This window comes from Sciurus vulgaris, assembly GCF_902686455.1.
Source record: "Sciurus vulgaris genome assembly, chromosome: 1".
Classification (NCBI taxonomy): domain Eukaryota; kingdom Metazoa; phylum Chordata; class Mammalia; order Rodentia; family Sciuridae; genus Sciurus; species Sciurus vulgaris.
Genome location: NC_136461.1, coordinates 146,912,379 through 146,932,266, shown reverse-complemented (window position 1 = coordinate 146,932,266; position 19,888 = coordinate 146,912,379). Strand labels below are relative to the sequence as shown.

General features: G+C 37.7%; 1 protein-coding gene and 1 pseudogene across 3 annotated transcripts in view; both read left to right on the top strand.

Moving 5' to 3' along the window:
• SLCO5A1 (solute carrier organic anion transporter family member 5A1) overlaps window positions 1-19,888 on the top strand; it is a 150,827-nt gene that overhangs the window by 31,398 nt on the left and 99,541 nt on the right. The gene's annotated exons all lie outside the window — the stretch shown is intronic.
• On the top strand, window positions 10,001-19,294 carry LOC306638060 (growth arrest-specific protein 7-like; annotated as a pseudogene). The gene has a single exon. The product of its transcript is annotated as a growth arrest-specific protein 7-like (transcript).

Below are 19,888 nucleotides of genomic sequence, written 5' to 3'. Positions count from 1 at the left end.
TTATTATTTTTTGTATAAGGGATTTGAACTTAGGGTTGCTTAACCACTGAGTTACATCCCTGGCCCTTTTTATTTTTCATTTTGAGACAGGGTCTTGTTAAGTTGCTTAGGGCCTTGCTAAGTTACTGAGGCTGATCTTGAACTTGAGATCCTCCTACCTCAGCCTCTCAAGCCACTGGGGTTTTAGCTTTTTACTAACTGGAGTTACTTAGAACTGGTGTTCTCTGGGCCTCATTTTCTTCATCTACAGGGAGGACTGTCTTTTCAACTCTAGTAATTTAAGGCATCTGTATTTCCTAATTCATGTCATAAAGGGATGCTAGCAATAAAATCTTAGTCAAGGTGTGGTTTGGGTCCAAGGGTTTCAGGGACTCAGAATGTGAACAGGTAAGTTGAAGTCAGAGGTGCTCACAGGTATGGGATTTCCTCAATCCCAGGCTAGGAATGTATTTTCTGGCTCCTTGTGGTTGGGTGGGATTACGTGACAAATTTTGGCCAATGAGTTTTCTGGCTATTTTTAGGCCAGAGTTCTTAATGCAAAGGGAAGACCCAACAGAACTCCCTTTTGTTCTGCTGTAAGGGTGGTGACATTCAGGTGCTGTCAGCCTGGGGTCTGGAGTCAGAATGGAGCCAATCCCCAGGTGACCCTTGAGTGGATTATAAATTATGAGTGAAGAATAAGTCTTTGTGCTTGTAAATCCTAAGATGCTTTGCTGTTTGTTACTGCAGTGTCATATAGCTTATCCTTATTACTGGGTTTAATAAACAGAGAAGTTTGGTTTCCAAGGATCTAGAAGAAGAGCAGCTATTTGGTAAATACTTGCTTTAATGAGAAGATGCTAGTTGGCAGCCCTGTCATAGATTTTTCCTAGGAAATCCTCCTGTTCCTGTGGAGTAGCAAAGTTTGGAGACTTAAAGAATAAATGAATATATATATAGCTTCCATTATTTTCTGTTCACATTGGTATACATTATGTAAACACATTAGGCAAGAGGCAGTATGCTTGGTGGTTAAGAACCTAGGGCTGGGGCTGGGTTGCCTGGGTTCAGAGCTTAACTCTGTTCCTTACTGACTGGGTTACTTTGGGCAGGTTTCTTGAGCTCTCTGGGTTACAGTTCATTGGAAAAAAAGGGACAATAAATTAGTAATTTTCCCCTCCTCTTGAACACCTCTTGCTGAGGCCAATCCATCTCTTGGTGTCTTATAGTTTACCAAGTCTTATAAATTCCCCTAAATCTCTCACCCTACTGTCCATTGTTCAGTCTTGTTCAGCTCCTTCCCACCTCACATGTGGATTGCTGGGTTTTCTTGTTCACTGCATCCTTTTTAATCCTTTCCATAGTGATGCCAGACTCTTGAAGTACCACTTTGTATGCTCAAATGCTTTCTGGGGTCCCTCAGGCTCCTGATTATTGAGGATAAAATCCAGTTTTCTCTCCTGACATCGAAGGGTCTCCACATTTACTCTTTCTCTTCTTTTTCTGATAATCCACTCCTTACCTTATTTCTGGTCTTTCCCTCCAGTGTTATACATGAGTGCCTTTGTCTTCCTGTCCCACTGTGTCCTTATTTTACTCATCCTTAAGATCTTGCTTAACTATATGCTTGTCTGAAGTGTTCATGATTTTTTTCTTGCTAAATTGCAATAGTACCCCTATTCATTTGGCCATTAATCAGCACTGGCTTGTGGTTTTCTGGTTTTAAAATGGCATTAGTCCATGCCTTTTAACATTTTATGTGCTTATCTCCTTTCCTGAACTAAATTGTAATGTTTCTGAGGGTGCTTACATTTTTTCCTTTCCTTCGTCTTGCTTTTCTATACTGGGGATTGAACCCAGGGTCTTGCATATTCTAGGCAAGTACTCCACCACCAAGCTACATCCCCAGCCCTTTTATTTTATTTTGAGTCAGGGTCTTGCTAGGTTGCTGAGGCTGTCCTTGAACTTGCAATCTTCCTACTTCCACCTCTTCATTAGCTGGGATTACAGGTGTGTAACCACTGTGCTGGGCTGAGTGTGTTTACATTCCTTAACACCCCTGTGCTCTGTGGAAGAATATGGGTACTAGATGGGATATTTATAATATTTGATAAAAATAGATCCTAAACTTACTGACTTCCTTTTTTTTTTAAGAACGCAAATAGAGAATTTCAATTTAGATATTTTCTTTGTTGACTTTATTTTTGACTTTACTATTTATAATGTTTATCCTGGTAGTCTGAGCTTCTTTTAATAGTCAGATCAATATTTGCTTGAGTATCTCCCAAAGTAAGCCTTTGGTAATTCACTTATTAGAGAAGGTTATTAAATTGTTGAGTATTAAATTTTTAAAATGAAATAAATTTCATCTAGTAAATTCCCAGTGACAGAGCCAATTCTTCTGTTGTTAATGACCCAGATGCTGTCACTTGGGGCTGTGTACTCCTTGAGGGAAGTTGCCATTTCTCTGTCATTGCTGTGATCCCAGTCCCTAACATGGACTCTGCACATGGGGTGCTTTGTGTGTGTCAAAGGAAAGCTAGCAGAGCAGCAGTGCAGGGTTAGAAGGACAAACACTGCTTCTCAGATCATTTTTAATGGATTGAATATGTGCATGATTGAAATATTTTTTCTTACAAATGAACATAAGACAATAACTAATGGCTGTAATTTAATAGTATAATACCCCCCAAGTCTCCCATTTCCTGACTCAGCACATGCACGTGTTGGCATTACAGCATCTATTGATGCTAACGTGACGGCTGCCACTCCAGTTTTGCAGAGGTTTCCCGTTTCCTTTGCTCTGTCCCTGCAGAGCGATCATGCTGGGCTGGCTATGTGCCGGTTCTTGTCCCCAGTTTCTGAGTCCTTGAAATTCACCTGGGACACCCAAGGATGGCCCTCTCTACAGGGTGATGGGGGTCCAGCAAGTGAGTTGAGAAATGGATGAAATCAGAGGACCTTTGGGTGTGGGGCTGGTGGGAAGGGTATATAGAAAGCTTCTCCTCTGTGCCCTGTGATGGCACAGAACAGGGAAGATCAGGGAAGCCCCATCTCTTTGCTTTTTTTTTTTTTTTTTTTGCAGTGCTGGGGATCAAACCCAGGGCCTTGTGCTTGCAAGGCGAGCACTCTACCCACTGATCTATCTCCCCAGCCCCCTTTGCTCTTTCTTACACGACGTAAGTGACAGTGGAAGGGAAGACTGTGACTTATAATGGCAGATTTTCCAGTAACTTTCTGTTCTCTTCAACGCCCCTGAAGTCATGCGGTGACTCTGGCCTCAGCCCCTTCCTCTCAGTTCCTACTCGGCAGTTGCTGCTCAGTCTTCCTGGGCTGCAGTCATGTTTATGATGCCTCGGATTGTCAAGGGCTTCCTTTGCTTGTCCCCTGCCTAGCAGATCTTTACCCTCAGTGTCCTTGAGCACTTCCAGATGACACCTCCAGGGGTATAAATTTACTTGTCTTTCAACTTCTGGGCTGATTCCCTGATGGTTTTTTTTTTTTTCCTTGAACAGTCTGGTCATAATTATTCACAGATCACAAAATAAAAGGACAAAAGAGAAGCCAACAATGTGCAGACGTTCTTGCTTAGTATATTGACTGAAGGCAACTGTGCTGTATGGTAGTGAAGGCTCTGGGTCTGAGGCACTGTGTCATGTCTCAGGCCAATTTCTACTGCTTGAGAACAATGTTTTTTGAGGGGGATTAACATAAAATCAGAGTTCTAAAATAGATCATTATATGCATGCAAGTAAATAAATATATTTGGAACTATTTCAGAGACAGAGAGTATTTGCATGAATCCCCACGGTGTCTGGTATTCCTAAACACTGTAGGCATGTAACCTAGAACCATACCTTCAAATCCTTGCTTTAGGATCAGATGCTGGGGAAACAACCTAAGACCTTTGCCATAGCCAGGATGTTCATATTTGGGAGAAGATAATTTTAGATAATACTAAAACATTGACTTTAGTTAGAATGCTTCCCTCGTTCTGCAATTAAGATGCACGGTAGGAAAGCATCTTATTTAAAGAATAAAATGCTTATGCATTATATTGTCATGGCATCTAATTCATTGTTTGAACTAAATGAATACTAAAAATTATAATCATATGTGTAATCAGTTTATACCAAGGTTGTTAGAAAGAATTGTTCACTAGGGATATAGGGCGTTACTATCATATCATTACAGTTTCATATATTGTAATGTTTGTGACTCTTGGTGGTATGTTATGAAAACCCCACCAGATATAATTTGGGCTGGAAATTTTCAAGTGGAGTTGGCATGGTTTGGATGAGAACAAATTCAACTTACTAGGGTAAAAGTAGATTAAACAGTGAGAAAGACTGGGGTACATTTAGGCTGCTGATGGGGATCGTGGGCCAGGACAGGTGATGAGATTTGTAAAGATCTCAGTATCACAATTCTACACCCAGCGAATTACTGTGCAATTCAAAATGAACACCTGAACCCTTCCACAGTATTTTATTTTTATTAAATCAAGTTGTTCCTTGTAGTGGTAGTCAGAGTTACCACAAATTTCAAAATTATGGGAAGAAAATACAGACATTTGCTAAATAAGCAAAATTGCCTCAGTGGAGTGATTGTCAACATATAATTTTGGTTCAAGGAACATAATGACTAAATAACCAAAGGGCTGACCCTGTGGCTGCCTGAATCTCCTGAAATAATTTGAAATGTGTGATTTTTCTTTCTCCTCTTTTAAATCTATCTCTAGACTTGCTATGTAGGTTTCTCATGATATTAAAATCCTGTGATCAAGGAAAGGCAGAAATATTGTTCAAAATAAGTTCAATAAGAGAGTAGGCTAATGATAATATTGGGTTTGATCCATGATCTAGAAATGTGTGTTTTAATCAGCTTGGGTAAAACATCTATCAACCTTGAACCTCAAGATTGTGGGGGAGATTAAATGAGGTGGTGCTTGCTGATGCCTGGCCTCTAGGACTCTAGCCCATCTTCTCTCTCTTTGCTTCTGCCACCATGAGGTGAGCAGCTTCACTCCATCTTGTGCTCCCCCCTGGGATGTTTTGCCTCACCACAGTCTTAAAGTCAAGGACGCCAGATGACACAGACTGAAGCCTCTGAAACTGTGAGCCAATATAGACCTTTCTTCCTCATTTGTTTTTTTTGGGGGGGTATTTTATCACAGAGAAATTAGAATAAGATAACCAGTACAAGGATGATCGTGTGGCATAAAGAAAAAGTTATGTATTTGATAAAAAGATAGTGCACCATGATCAAGTGGGGTTCATCCCAGGGATGCAGGGTTGGTTCAACATATGGAAATCAATAAACGTGATTCATCATATCAGTAGGCTTAAAGACAAGAATCATACGATCATCTCAAAAGGTGCAGAAAAAGCATTTGACAAAATACAGAACTCCTTCATGTTCAAAACCCTAGAAAAACTAGGGACAGTAGGAACATACTTCAACTTTCTAAAAGCCATATATGCTAAACCCAAGGCCAACATAATTCTAAACAGAGAAAAATTGAAAGTTTTCCCTCTAAAAAGTGGAACAAGAAAAGGATGCTCTCTTTCACCACTTTTATTCAACATTGAATAGAACTCTATTGAAACTCTAGCCAGAGCAATTAGACAGGAGAAAGGAATTAAAAGGATACGAATAGGAAAAGAAGGACTCAAAACTATCACTATTTGCCAATGACATAATTCTATATTTAGAAGATCTGAAAAATTCCACCAGAATACTTCTAGAACTAATAAATGAATTCTGCAAAGTAGCAGGATATAAAATTAACACCCATAATTCAAAGATGTTCCTATGCATCAGTGATGAATCTACTGAAAGAGAAATTAGGAAAACTACCCCATTCACAATAGCCTCAAAACAAAACAAAAAAACACTTGGGAATCCATCTAACAAAAGAGGTGAAAGACCTATACAATAAAAACTACCGACACTAAAGAAAGAAATTGAAGAAGGTTTATTATTATTTTTTTTTTGGTGAAGAAGATCTTAGAAGATGGAAAGACCTTCTATGCTCCTGGATAGGCAGAATTAGTATAGTCAAAATGGCCACACTATCAAAGGTGTTATATAGATTTAAAACAACTCCTATTAAAATGCCAATGACATTCTTCATAGAACTAATAAAAGCAATCATGAAGTTCATTTGGAAAAATGAGAGACCCAGAATAGCCAAAGCAATCCCTAGTAAGAAGAGTGAAGCAGGAGGTGTAACAATACCAGATCTTAAACTATACTGCAGAGCCATAGTAATCAAAATGACATGGTATTGGCACCAAAATAGACACATAGACCAGTGGTATAGAATAGAAGACAAAGCGACAAACCCACACAAATACAGTTATCTCATACTAGACAAAGGCACCAAAAATATTAACTGGAGAAAAGATAGACTATTGAACAAATGATGCTGGGAAAAATGAAAAGCCACATGTAACAAAATGAAATTAAACCCCTATCTCTCACCCTGAACGAAACTGAACTTAAAGTGTATCAAAGACTTAGACACTAGTAAAGAGACCCTGCGCCTAATAGAAGAAAAGTAGGCCCAAATCTTCATCATGTTGGCTTAGGATCTGACTTTCTTAACAAGACTCCTAAAGCAAAAGAAGTAAAATCAAGAATCAGTAAATGGGACGGATTCAAACTAAAAAGCTTCTTCTCAGCAAAAGAAATAGACAATAACATGAAGAGAGAGCCTCCAGGAATGGGAGAAGATCTTTACCACATGTACATCAGAGTACTAATCTCCAGCATAGATAAAGAACTCAAAAAACACCAAAAAAAAAAAAAAAAAACAAAAAACAAACAAACAAAAAACAAAAAACAAAACAAAAAAAACCAAAACCCAAAACAAAACAAAAAAAAACAAAAATCAAAAAACAAAACAACAACAACAACAACAAAACCCCCAATCAATAAATGGGCTAAGGAACTGAACAAACACTTCATGGAAGAAGAAATAGAGTTGCTCAACAAATATATGAAAAAATGTTCAACATCTCTAGCAATTAAAGAAATGCAGATCAAATATAAGATTCCATCTCACTCCAGAAGGGCAATTATCAAAAATAAATAAGCAAAAATAATTGTTGGTGAGGATGTGGAGACAAAGGTACACTCATACGTTGCTGGTGGGAATGCAAATTGGTGCAACCATTATGGAAACTGATATGGAGATATCTCAGTAAATTGGAGTGGAACCACCATTCGACCCAGTTATCCCACTCTTAAGTTTATATTCCAAAGATTGAAAATCAGCATACTGCAGTGTTGCAGCCACATCAGTGTTAATAGCAGCTCAACTCACAATATTTAAACTATGGAACCAACCTAGATGCCCTTTAACAGATGAATGGATAAAGAAAATCTGGTATATATGCACAATGGAATATTACTCAGCCTTGAATAAGAATGAAATCATGACATTTTCCAGTAAATGGATGGAGCTGGAGAATATCATGCTAAGTGAAATAAGCCAATCCCCCAAAACCAAAAGACAAATGTTTTCTCTGATATGCAGATGCTAACTCACAATAAGGGCAGAGGGGCTAGAGAAGAAGAGTTACTTTAGATTAGGTAGAAGGGAGTGAAGAGAGGGCAGGGGGCATGGGGGTATGAAGGATAGTAGAATGAATCACCTATTATTACCCTAGTACATATATGACTACATGACCCTTGGGATTCTACATCATGTACAAAAAAAATGAGAAATTATATTCCATTTATGTGTGGTTTCATAGTGTGTTCTACTGTCATGTATAACTAATGAAAACTAATTTAAAAAATAATAAATAAAAATAAATAAAAATAATAAATAAAAAAGATTTTACTTAATGACTACTTTGATTACTTAAACACTTTGTAACACTTTTTATTCTTTGGTGACTTAAGAAAGGTAGGTAAAAGGTTTGCCAACATCAAGTAAAGAACTATTCAACCCAAGAAAACAGCAGCTAAGGATCCATTCTTTGTACTACCTATGCCTTGGGAATAAAAAGTGACGATTCTCTTAAAATGTTAGTAGGATGAATTTGCAAACTACCCCCATGGGAGAAGGCACGGAAGTCCCTTCATGGCCAGGGCTGAGCGACTACTAATTTGTCCTCATCCCTCCCCCATGAATGCAGCCAGAGTCCCACACCAACACCTGCAGTGTGGATGACATCAGGAATCTTATGTCCTTTCAATCTCATGCCATTTCAATTTGTGGCATTTCGCTCTAGGACACATCAGTTTCTTCTTATAAAGAGTAACTTTATTCTTTCTAAATTTGGATACATTTCTGATCAATCAAAATGTAGACTTACACATCATATGGATAAGTGAATTCAGTAAAGTAGCAGGATATAAGATCAATGCTCATAAATCCAATGCATTTTTATACTAAGTGATGAATCTTCAGAAAGAGAAGTTAGGAAAACTACCCATTCACAATAGCTTAAAAAAGAAAAAAACTTGGGAATCAATCTAACAAAAGAGGTGAACGACCTCTACAATGAGCACAATAGAACACTAAAGAAAGAAATTAAAGCAAACCTTAGAAGATGGAAAGATCTCCCAAACTCTTGGATAGGCAGAATTAATATTGTCAAAATGGCCATACTACCAAAAGTGCTATACAGATTCAATGCGATTCCAATTAAAATCCCAATGACGTACCTTACAGAAATAGCGCAAGCAATCATGAAATTAATCTGGAAGAAGAAGAAACCCAGAATGGCTAAAGCAATCCTTAACAGGAAGAGTGAAGCAGGGGGTAACGCAATACTAAAACTTTAACTATACTACAAAACAATAGTAACAAAAATGGTATGGTATTGGTACAAAAATAGACAGGTAGATCAGTGGTACGGAATAGAGGACGCAGACGCAAATCCAAATAAACACAATTTTCTCATACTAGACAAAGGGGCCAAAAATATGCAATGGAGAAAAGATAGCCTCTTCAACAAATGGTGCTGGGAAAACTGGAAATCCATATGCAGCAGAATGAAACTAAACCCCTATCTCTCACCCTGCACAAAACTCAACTCAAAATGGATCAAGGACCTTGGAATTAGACCAGAGATCCTGCATCTTATAGAAGAAAAAGTAGGTCCAAATCTTCAACATGTCGGCTTAGGATCAGAATTTCTTAACAGGACTCCCATTGCACAAGAAATAAAAGCAAGAATCAATAAATGGGATAGATTCAAACTAAAAAGCATTAATTGAAATGTCATTTTCACCCATTGGAAGTGCTTCAAATATACAACTTTTCCTTCTTTAAATTTTTTTTTATTTGTTCTAATTAGTTATACATGACGGTAGAATACATTCATGCATTTTGATAAATCATACATAAATGGAGTATAATTTCTTATTTTTCTGATTGTATATATTGTAGGATCCTATCAGTTATGCACTCATATATGTACATAAAGGTAATAATGTCTGTTTGACTTTACTGTCCTTTCTATACCCACACCCCTTCCCCTCTCTTTACTCTCCTCTCCCTAATCTAAAGTAACTATTTTTCCCTAGCTCCCTACCCTTATTTTGAATTAGCATCTGCATATCAGAGAAAATATTGAGCCTTTGGTTTTGGGGAATTGACTTATTTTGCTTAGCATGATATTCTCCAACTCCATCCATTTACCTGCAAATGCCATATTTTTATTCTTCTTTATGATTGAATAATATTCCATTGTGTATATATTTCACAGTTTCTTTATTCATTCATCTATTGAAGGGCATTGAGGTTGGTTCCACAATCTAGCTATCATGAATTGTGCTGCCATAAACATAGATGTGACTGTGTCACTGTAATATGATAATTTTAAGTCCTTTGGATATAGGCCAAGGAGTGGGATAGTTGGATCAAATGGTGGCTCCATTCCAAGTTTTCTAAGAAATCTCAATACTGCTTTTCAGAGTGGCTGCACCAATTTGCAATCATGAGTGTATCTTTTTCCCCACATCCTCGCCAACACCTGTTGTTGCTTATATTCTTATAATAGACATTCTAATTGGGGTGAGATGAAATCTTAGGGTAGTTTTGAATTTCTCATATTAGTAGAGATGTTGAACATTTTTTCATATATCTGTTGATTGTTCATAAATCTTCTTCTGTGAAGTGTCTGTTCATTTCCTTAGCCCATTTATTGATTGGGTTATTTGTATTCTTGATGTAAAGTTTTTTGAGTTCTTTATAATTTCAGGAGATTAGTGCTGTATCTGAAGTACATGTGGTAAAGGTTTTCTCCCACTCTGTAGGCTTTTTTTTACATTATTGATTGTTTCCTCAGCTGAGAAAAAGCTTTTTAGTTTGACTCTATCCCATTTATTCATTCCTGTTTTTATTTCTTATGCTTTGGGAGTCTTGTCTGGACCTAAGCCGACATGATGAAGATTGGGGCCTATTTTGTCTTCTATTTGGTGCAGGGTCTCTGGTCTAATTCCTAGATCCTTGATCCATTTTGAGTTGAGTTTTGTACAGGGTCAGAGATAGAGGTTTAATTTCATTTTACTGCATATGGATTTCCAGTTTTCCCAGCACCATTTGTTGAACAGGCTATTTTTTCTCCATTGTACACCTTTGTCTAGTATAAAATAACTGTATTTATGTGGGTTTGTTTCTGTGTCCTTTATTCTGTACCACTGGTCTACCTGTCTATTTTGGTGCCAATACCATGCCATTTTTGTTACTATTGCTTTGTAGTATAGTTGAAAGTCTGGTATTGTGATACCTCCTGCTTCACTCTTCCTGCTAAGGATTGCTTTAGCTATTCTGGGTCTCTTATTCTCCCAAATGAATTTCATGATTGCTTTCTCTATTTCTATAAGGTACATCATTGAAATTTTAATTGGAATTGCATTGACTCTGTATAACCCTTTTGGTAGTATGGCCATTTTGACTATATTAATTCTGCCTATCCAAGAGTATGGGAGATCTTTCTGTCTTCTAAGGTTTTCTTTAATTTCTTTCTTTAGTGTTCTATTGTGCTCATTGCAGAGGTTTTTCACCTCTTTTGTTAGATTGATTCCCAAGTATTTTTTTTTTTTTTGAGGCTATTGGGCAGTTTTTCTAATTTCCCTTTCAGTAGATTCATCACTGATGTATAGGAACATGTTTGATTCGTGGGTGTTGATTTTATATTATGCTACTTTGCTTAATTCACTTACTAGTTCTAGAAGTTTTCTGGTGCAATATTTTGGATCTTCTAAATATAGAATTATGTCATCGGCAAATAATGATAGTCTTGAGTTCTTCTTTTCCTATTTGTATTCCTTTAATTTCTTTCTCCTAATTGCTCTGGCTAGAGTTTAAACATTAAGTAAAATCTTTTAACAAATATTTGACATAAGTATATTTTCTCTTAATTATTTAGATAGTTTTAGGTAAGATTACTTTTTGAAGGGTCCTAGATTATCAATTACATACCTTAGCTCTCTGTTTCTTCTTTTTCCCTGGTGCTTGAAACAATTTTTAATTTTTTTAAATTTAGTTGACAAATAATAATTGTATATGTTATTGGGTGCAATGAAATATTTTGATATATGTTTGCAAAGTAGAATGATTCAGTTAGTCTAACTAACAAGACTGTCACCTCACATACTTTTTATTTTTGTGCTTAAAAACGTTTAAGATTGAATCTTTTAGCTGTTTTGGAACAGATCACTGATGCAGGTTCCTCCTGTATCCTTTGATCAACATCTTCCACTTCCCTCCCCACCCCACTGCTCCCCATCCTCTGGCAACCCTCATCCTATCCTCTGCTTCCATGAGCTCAAATGTTTTAAATTCCACATATAAGTGAAATCATGGAGTATTTGGCTTTCTGTTCCTGGTTCATTTCACTTAGCGTCCCCCAGGCTTTCCATACTGATACAAATGACAGAACTGACAGAATTTCCTCCCTTTAAAAGGGTGAATGATATTCCATTGTATACACACACACACACACACACACACGCACGCACCACATTTTCTTTATTCATTCATCCTTTGATGGACACTTTGGTTGATTCCATATCTTGCCTATTGTGAGTAATGCTTTAATGAACATGGGAGTTCAGATATCTTTGGCATGCTAATTTTAATTCCTTTGAATCTATATCCCGAATTGTGATTCCTAGATCATATTTTTAGATCCCCTTCATACTATGTCTCATAATGGCCATACTAATTTCTATTCCCACCAAAAATATGCACATGTTCTCTCTTCTCCACAAAGTTTTCAATTTCTATGTTGTTGTAATGTGTTATATGTGTTCACATTTGCTAGATAATGTAAAGATGACTCTCTTGGGGAGAACCAATAGATTGCTTCCAGGATTTCTTCCTGATGAATACATCACACAAGCTCCATTAACTGAGCTGCCTAGACATATGGCAGTTATGGAACCTTTGTGCACAGGTCACGTAAATGTTGTAGTTTAAGTGCCTTAGGTTGCTAGGTGGAGCTTGGAATTATTTGTAAAATGTTTTTAGTAAGTATCTGTTCCCCCTTCCCTCCACATATTTGCTTATTGGTGAAACTTCCTTAAAGTAGTTGAAAATTAAGTGATTAGATCAGTTGTGGGATGAGTTATGGAGTTTGTAAGATGATACATCTGCATCACTGAGAATGGGCTATAACACGGAGGGCTCTCACATACCAAATCCTGCTTATTTTTGTCATGAGGCCATATGTGATACAAAATGCACAACTCTTTGTTTTCAAAGAGCATGAGATAATTAGACACAGTTAAAAGCGATTTTTTGATGATCGCAGTTGACATTTTTATGTACTGGTTTCTTTGGTATTTTTAGGACCATATTAGCTTCCCAATTTGGACTATTAAATATTACATAATAACTGTATTATCTCTAGTCAGGTCTCAGAATTAATACTCTGTAAGTAATGAGATTACTTTAGAAATGTCCTTGAGGACTTGAATAAAGAGTATGAGTAAATTTGAAATTTTAGCATGGCAAATTTATGACAATATCTCTAAGATGCTTTGGTGTAGCTGGGTGTGGTGGTGCTTGCCTGTAGTCACAGCTACTTGGGAGGCTGAGCTGGGAAGATCATATGGACCTGGACAACATAGTGAGACCCCCCATCTGAAAAAAAAGTTAGTTTTTGCTATGAAAATGAAAATTGCTCCTGTGCCAATTCTGGATTTTCTTTTTACTGGATTAGGACTTAGTATTGAGATTTCTTATGTATCAGTTAAGTGTTGCACAAATTAATATCTTTCTGCTAGAATTTTAATGGTGCTTTGATTTTTATGGTTTGATTTTGACATTTGTTGAGTTTTAAGTATTATCTCATTTATGTCTTTATTCAAGTCACACGTGAGTTTTTGGAGTTCACAGCAAGAGAACTTGGGCTTGAGTTTACCAGTTACAAGTTTGTGACCTGGGTGTATATTTCTTAGCATTTCAAGAGTCAGACTCCTCTGTAAAGAGCAAACTGGTTAAACTTATCTTTCAGATATTTTGTTGGGAGGATTAGCTATTATGTTTTAAAAGCATAGAGACCTTAGTAAGGGCTAGTTCTTTTCCTTTTCTTTCTCTCCTAAGTCTTCTTTTATCTCCTATTGCAACTGTTATTTAGCAATTATTATAGCATATCTTAGGTTGCTAATTAATAGTTTTGCATCAACCTTGTTGACATAGGCTTTTTAACATACAATAAATTCATTAATTTTAAGGGTACAATTGAGCATGCTTTGATGACTGTATATAGTCATGTAGTTATTAACACTGTTAGGATATGGAACATTTCTATCACCAAAATGTTTGTGTCACTATGAAATCCACCTTTCCTTCACCCTGCCCTGCCCAACAACCTCTTGAAAAGCTCTCTATCATTAGTGGTATGAACATATATTTTAATTCCTCTTGGATAACGTAAGGATGGAATTGCTGGGTCATTTGGTAAAGGCCTGGTTAACATTGTAAGATACTGTGGAACTGTTCTCCAATGTGACTCTACCATTTTGCACTTCCACCAGCATGCACAAGAGTTCTAGTTGCCCCACCTTCTCATCCCTACTTGATATGGTCAGTCTTTGAATTTTAGCCATTCTGGTGATAGTAGTTTCTCATTGCTCTCTTTTGCATTTATCTAATGATTAATGGTGTTGAGCATTTTTCATGTATTATTTGCTATCTTGATACTTCATTGATAAGATGTTCAAAAATTTTTTCTATTTCCACATTAGCTTTTTTTTGTGGCAGGGTACCTGGGATTGAACTCAAGGGCACTGGACCACTGAACCACATCCCCAGCCCTAGTTTGTATTTTATTTAGAGACAGGGTGTCGCTGAGTTGTTTAGTGCCTCGCTTTTGCTGAGGCTGGCTTTGAACTAGCGATCCTCTTGCCTCAGCCTCTCAAGCCACTGGAATTATAGGCATGTGCCACTGTGCTGGGCTCCACATTAGCTTTTTTTTTTTTTTTTTTGTGGTGCTGGGGATTGAACCCAGGGCCTTGTGCATGTAAGGCGAGCACTCTACCAACTGAGTTATAGTCCCACCCCCACATTAGCTTTTTAATCTTATAATTGAATTGTAAGATTTAAAAAAATCTATAACCTGGATAAAATTTTTTTGTCAGATACATGTTTTGCAAGTATTTTCTCCCAATTTGTTGTCTGGCCTTTTCCCCCTTTTTTTAATAGACTTTAGTTTTTAGTGTTTCAGATTCACAGAAAAATTGAGAGGAAGGTATGGTGATTTCCCACATATCCCTTGCTACCACACATGCATCTACTTTGCCTTTATAACACCCCCCCCCCCACCAGCGTGGTAGATTTATTATGAATGATGAGCCCACCCTAACACTTCCTTATTGTCCAGAGTTGATAATTTACATTAGGGTTTACTTTGGTATACATTTATGAGTTTGGGAAAATGCGTGATGATGTCCATCCACCCCAATTATAGTTTCATTTGGGTTTTAGTTCACATGTGATCACTCACCCTTTTTAGGAGGAGGCATGACTCTTTATCACTCAAAATATTTAATGCAAAGTACTTCATGTGGTATAATTTCAACAAAAACTCTTGATTGACCAATGATTAAGGAATAGAGTGTTCTGAATATTCTGCATATTCTGAAAACCAGATATGCAAATTCTGTCCTCAAATATTTTGGACACCATAAAAAATACTACCATTAAAATGGTACTGCAGATCTAGGAGCCATCTTGGGACTGCAGCGTGGTGGAGCCTATGGAAACTAAAACCCAGATTTGTCAAGTTCTGGAAACCTTCAGGGACACTATAAATCTACAGGGTAGAAACTGTACTACCTCAGATCCCTACGGCTAAATGGGAAGATACACAAACAAAATGAAAAAAGAAAAAGGGAATAAAAGGGAATAAAGCACTCCAAACAAACCAGGATGCTTCATTTATAGACTCCATTGACAAACCAGTAGAAGAAATGTCAGAGAAGGAGTTCAGAATATACTTAGTAAAACTGCTTCACGACTTTAAGGAGGATATAAAGAGTGTTATATCAGAGCTATGTTTCAGGAGAGGGAAGATATCTTCAAGAAAGAGATAAAGATCCTGAGAAGAAATCTAGAAGAAATCTTTGAAATGAAGGAATCAATAAACCAAAATAAAAATTCAATGGAAAGTAGCACCAACAGAGGAGACCACTTGGAAGACAGAACCTCAGGCAATGAAGACAAAGTATATAATTTTGAAAATAAAGGTGACCACACAGAGAGGATGATAAATTGCGTGACGTTCCCTCACCCAGACACAATGCCTGAACAGCAGCTGCTGAAGCCAACTGAGTGGAGCTACTGTGACTACTTCTGAGCTGATAAGAAAGACCCCAAGGCAACGGTAACGTGGCGGGGTTCAAACTGCTGCTCCAAAAGCAACTGAAGGGCAAACAAATGCAGAAAGAAATGTCTGAATTTGTCCGAGAGAGGATAAAGATTGAAGAAGAATATGCAAAGAACTTGGCTAAGCTCTCTCAGAACTCGTTGGCTGCACAGAAGGAAGGCTCCCTGGGAGAAGCATGGGCTCAGGTGAAGAAGAGCCTGGCAGATGGAGCAGAAGTTCATTTCAAGTTCTTAGCCAAGCTTCACAGGGAGGTAGAGAAACCCCTAATGAACTTGTGTGAGAACTTCAAGAAAGACATGAAAAAGTGAATTAAAATGATATCATTTCTATTGTTTAATGACTACCTTCCCAAAACTACACTAGGTACTTTACATCATTTATGCTATGCATTGGTGAAGAAGGCCCGGAAAGCCCTCACAGAGCGGCAGAGAGACCTGGAGATGAAGACCCAGCAGCTGGAGATCAAGCTGAGCAACAAGACGGAGGAGGACATCAAGAAGGCATGGAGGAAGTCCACATAGGCTGGTGTGGACCTCTACAACCAGGCCCAGTCCAAGTGGTTTGAAGAGATGGTGACCACCACTTTGGAGCTGGAGCAGCTGGAAGTGGAGAGGGTGGAGATGATCTGGCAATATTTGTGCCAGTACACACACCTGCAGCACGAGACGGACATGTTCAACCAAAGCACAGTTGAGCCGGTGGACCAACTGCTTCAAAAAGTGGACCTGGCCAAAGACAGAGAGCTGTGGGTCAGGGAGCACAAAACAGGCAACATTCGCCCAGTGGACATGGAGATCTAGACACACCTGTGTGGCCCCTGGGGTCCTGCCCAGGAGAGGGGCTGGGTGTCCCACAGAGAGGAGATGGTGGCTCCTGCTGAGTGAAGCTGCCCTCCCACCCGCTCTCCTGTTCACTGAGGAGAGAGGAGAGAGCTGGTGATTCCAGAAGGGTGATCTGGATGGCCCAGCTGGGGGATCCCAAATATTCCCAGGCCAAGACAGACTTGCAACCCTGTCCTTGTCTCCAAGACTGAAGCCCCCAAACCCCATGCCATGCTTGTTGCTCTGAGAACAAACTGAGGCTGGAAAAAGAAAAATGGTACTGCATATAACACCATCATTGTCTCTTGGTGGCTCTGAAGATCCTTTAAAGTCCTGTACTGTCTCAGAATCATAACTAATTATGATGCTAGATGTATTAATAGAAGAATAATCTTATAATTGTTAAAGTTGACATTGACTGAGCACTTAGTGCATTATCTCATTTATTTCCCTCAATAACTCTTGGAAGTAGATGAATCATCTACTTACTATTTATAGATAAGGAAGAACATCCAGTGGGATTGAGCAACTTATCTAGGATCATAGAGCCAGGACCTGATACAGACTTACATAGCCATCTGATATTCTTAAGGACCACTTGAATATTGAGTTGACTCATTATTGCCCCTGAACATTACGTTTTGTTTTAAAACAAAATGCCTTCTATAAACTTGGCCACTTGTCATACTTCTTTTTCATAGCAGTAGTTTATAGACTACCCCTGCTTTCCAATGGAGAATTTACTACTATAAGTTAAAGAGTTGTGCAATAGAAGATACTCCACAAGCTTAGTCACTTTAACTCAGTGAAACTGTTGTTATGGTTTGGAGGCGAGTTGTCCCCCAAAGCTCATCTGTGAGACAATGCAGGAAGAGTCAGAGGAGAAATGATTATGTTGTAGGAGTCTTAACCCAATCAGTTAATTAAGCCCTGGTGGGATTAATTGAAGTGGTAGGGTGTGGCTGGAGGAGGTGGGTATTGGGTCGTGGTTATTTGGTATATATTTGTATCTGGCAAGTGGAGTCTCTCTCTGCTTCCTGATCACCGTGGTGTGAGCTGCTTCCCTCCACCACCCTCTCCCACCATGATGCTAAGCCTCACCTGGAGCCCTGAGGAATGGAGCCAACCTTTTATGGACTAAGACCTCTGAAACTGTGAGCCCTCAAATAAACTTTTTCTCTTCTACAGTTGTGCTGGAGGGGTCATTTAGCAATAGTAGCCAAAAAGCTGGCTAAAACAACTGCAGTGAAAATCATCTTTCTTATAGTTAAATAACAGTCAGGGATTACCTAGATTACTAAGAAGAATTTATCCTTTCATTGATGAAGTGATTAAGAAGGAGAGTGCTTTAAGTTGTGATAACAATAGCACTTTCCACATAAGCTTTTTGTAAAGATTAAATGAGAAAATACATGTAAATGCTTTAGTACAGTATCTCACATATAATAAATACCTGTTATTATATTTTTGTAATAGTTCTTCTCTCAGCAACTTAGACTTTGACTACTAACATGTCTCTAAATATAAGAATAGGCTTTACAATGAACCCTAGTGCAAGTAGTCTTATTGGATTAATGAAAGTTGATATGATTAACTGGATTAATGAAAGCCAATATTAACGAAAAGCTCATATGAAGGCTGATATTTTGATTAAAGTTGTCTTGAAAGTTTATATCACTTGAATGTCTGTAAAATCCAGTGGTTGAATTGGGCATGGTGGTGCATGCCTGTGATCCTAGTGTTTTGGGAGGTCAAGGCAGGAGGATTGCAAGTTTGAGAACAGCTTCAGCAACTTAGGGAGACATTGTCTCAAAATAAAAAAGAAAATGGGCTGGTGATGTAGCTCAGTGGTAGAGCACCCCTGGACTCAATCCCCAGGACTGGAAAAAAACCAAGTAAACTCAAAATAAAACAAAATCTAATGGATGGCCATAGTGGTGCCAACAATCAGGAACTTTCTCATATGACATTATTCTACTTGAGCTTAGGGGTTCTTCTGTACTTGGAGCTTACTTATGGAAATCATGCTGCTTCAAGTACCTGAAGAGCATAGTTATGCCACACTATGCCTGTTTACCAGGAAGGTGCTTCCTGGCAGTGACTTACACTTCCCAGGAGATAAAAATTTAAACAGCTGGTATGCTCTTCTGAGTCTTCACCATAATCACTGAAGAAAATGTCATGCAACATGTTTGGAATGTATTTTTCAGATAATGTACATTTTCCTGCCATCCTTATGGCAGCCAATTAGTAATGAAATTGAAGATGGAAATCTAAATAATGAGCTTCCTTTTTGTTAAAAATGCTTTTAAGACTCTGCTACTAGCAGTTCCAAAAATATTTTGAGATTTTTCAACTCAAGATGAATTTCTTCAGTAGTAGAGACCTATGTACCCTTTAAGATCATTAAACTTTTGGCACCTTTTTGTAGTTTGGGGACACATGCATGTAAATGGAAAGAGAACAGCCTTTGGTTTCAGATAAAACCAAGTTTAAATATTGGCTGTATCACTTACGGATTGCTGATCTCCTTGACTTCCCTGAGTTTCATCTGTACGTTGGGAAAGTATTTTTTCCCCCATAAAGTTGTTAGTGTTGAATAGCATAAATGATGTAAAGTACCTAGTGTAGTTTTGGGAAGGTTAAACATTAACAATAGTAATTACTATTACATAACAATAGTAATGATATCATTTTAATTCAGCATGAATTATAGTTCAACTAAAATATTTCTTGGGGTTTACACCCTCATAAGTTGGTCTTTTAGAAATTGCTGACCTTAGAAAAATTGACTTTGCAAATTAATTTACTTTTGCACAAATTTTCCTTCCTTTTATGTACAACTTTCCATAGATAGCTAAACTATTTTATCTGTTAAACAGATAGACTGTTAAAAGTTTTTTAAAGAAATGACTTTCTCAGATGTGCATATAAATGAAAATATTACTCAGACCTCTGTGATTTATATCCATAGGTCAGATATTTCTTACTATCTTAGAGCTCAAATTAAAAGAAATGTGTGCAAACATGTAACTGACACTTGGAATGGAGTAAATGCTCAATAAATGACTGCCATTTGTATTGTAAAGGTCAGAAAACTTTTTTTCATAAAGTGACAATAAATACTTTAGACTTTGTGGGCTACACCATTTCTGTTACAACTACCCAGTTCTGCTGTTGTGGTAGGAAAGCAGCCACACACATAGTACATAAATGAATTTGTGCAGATGT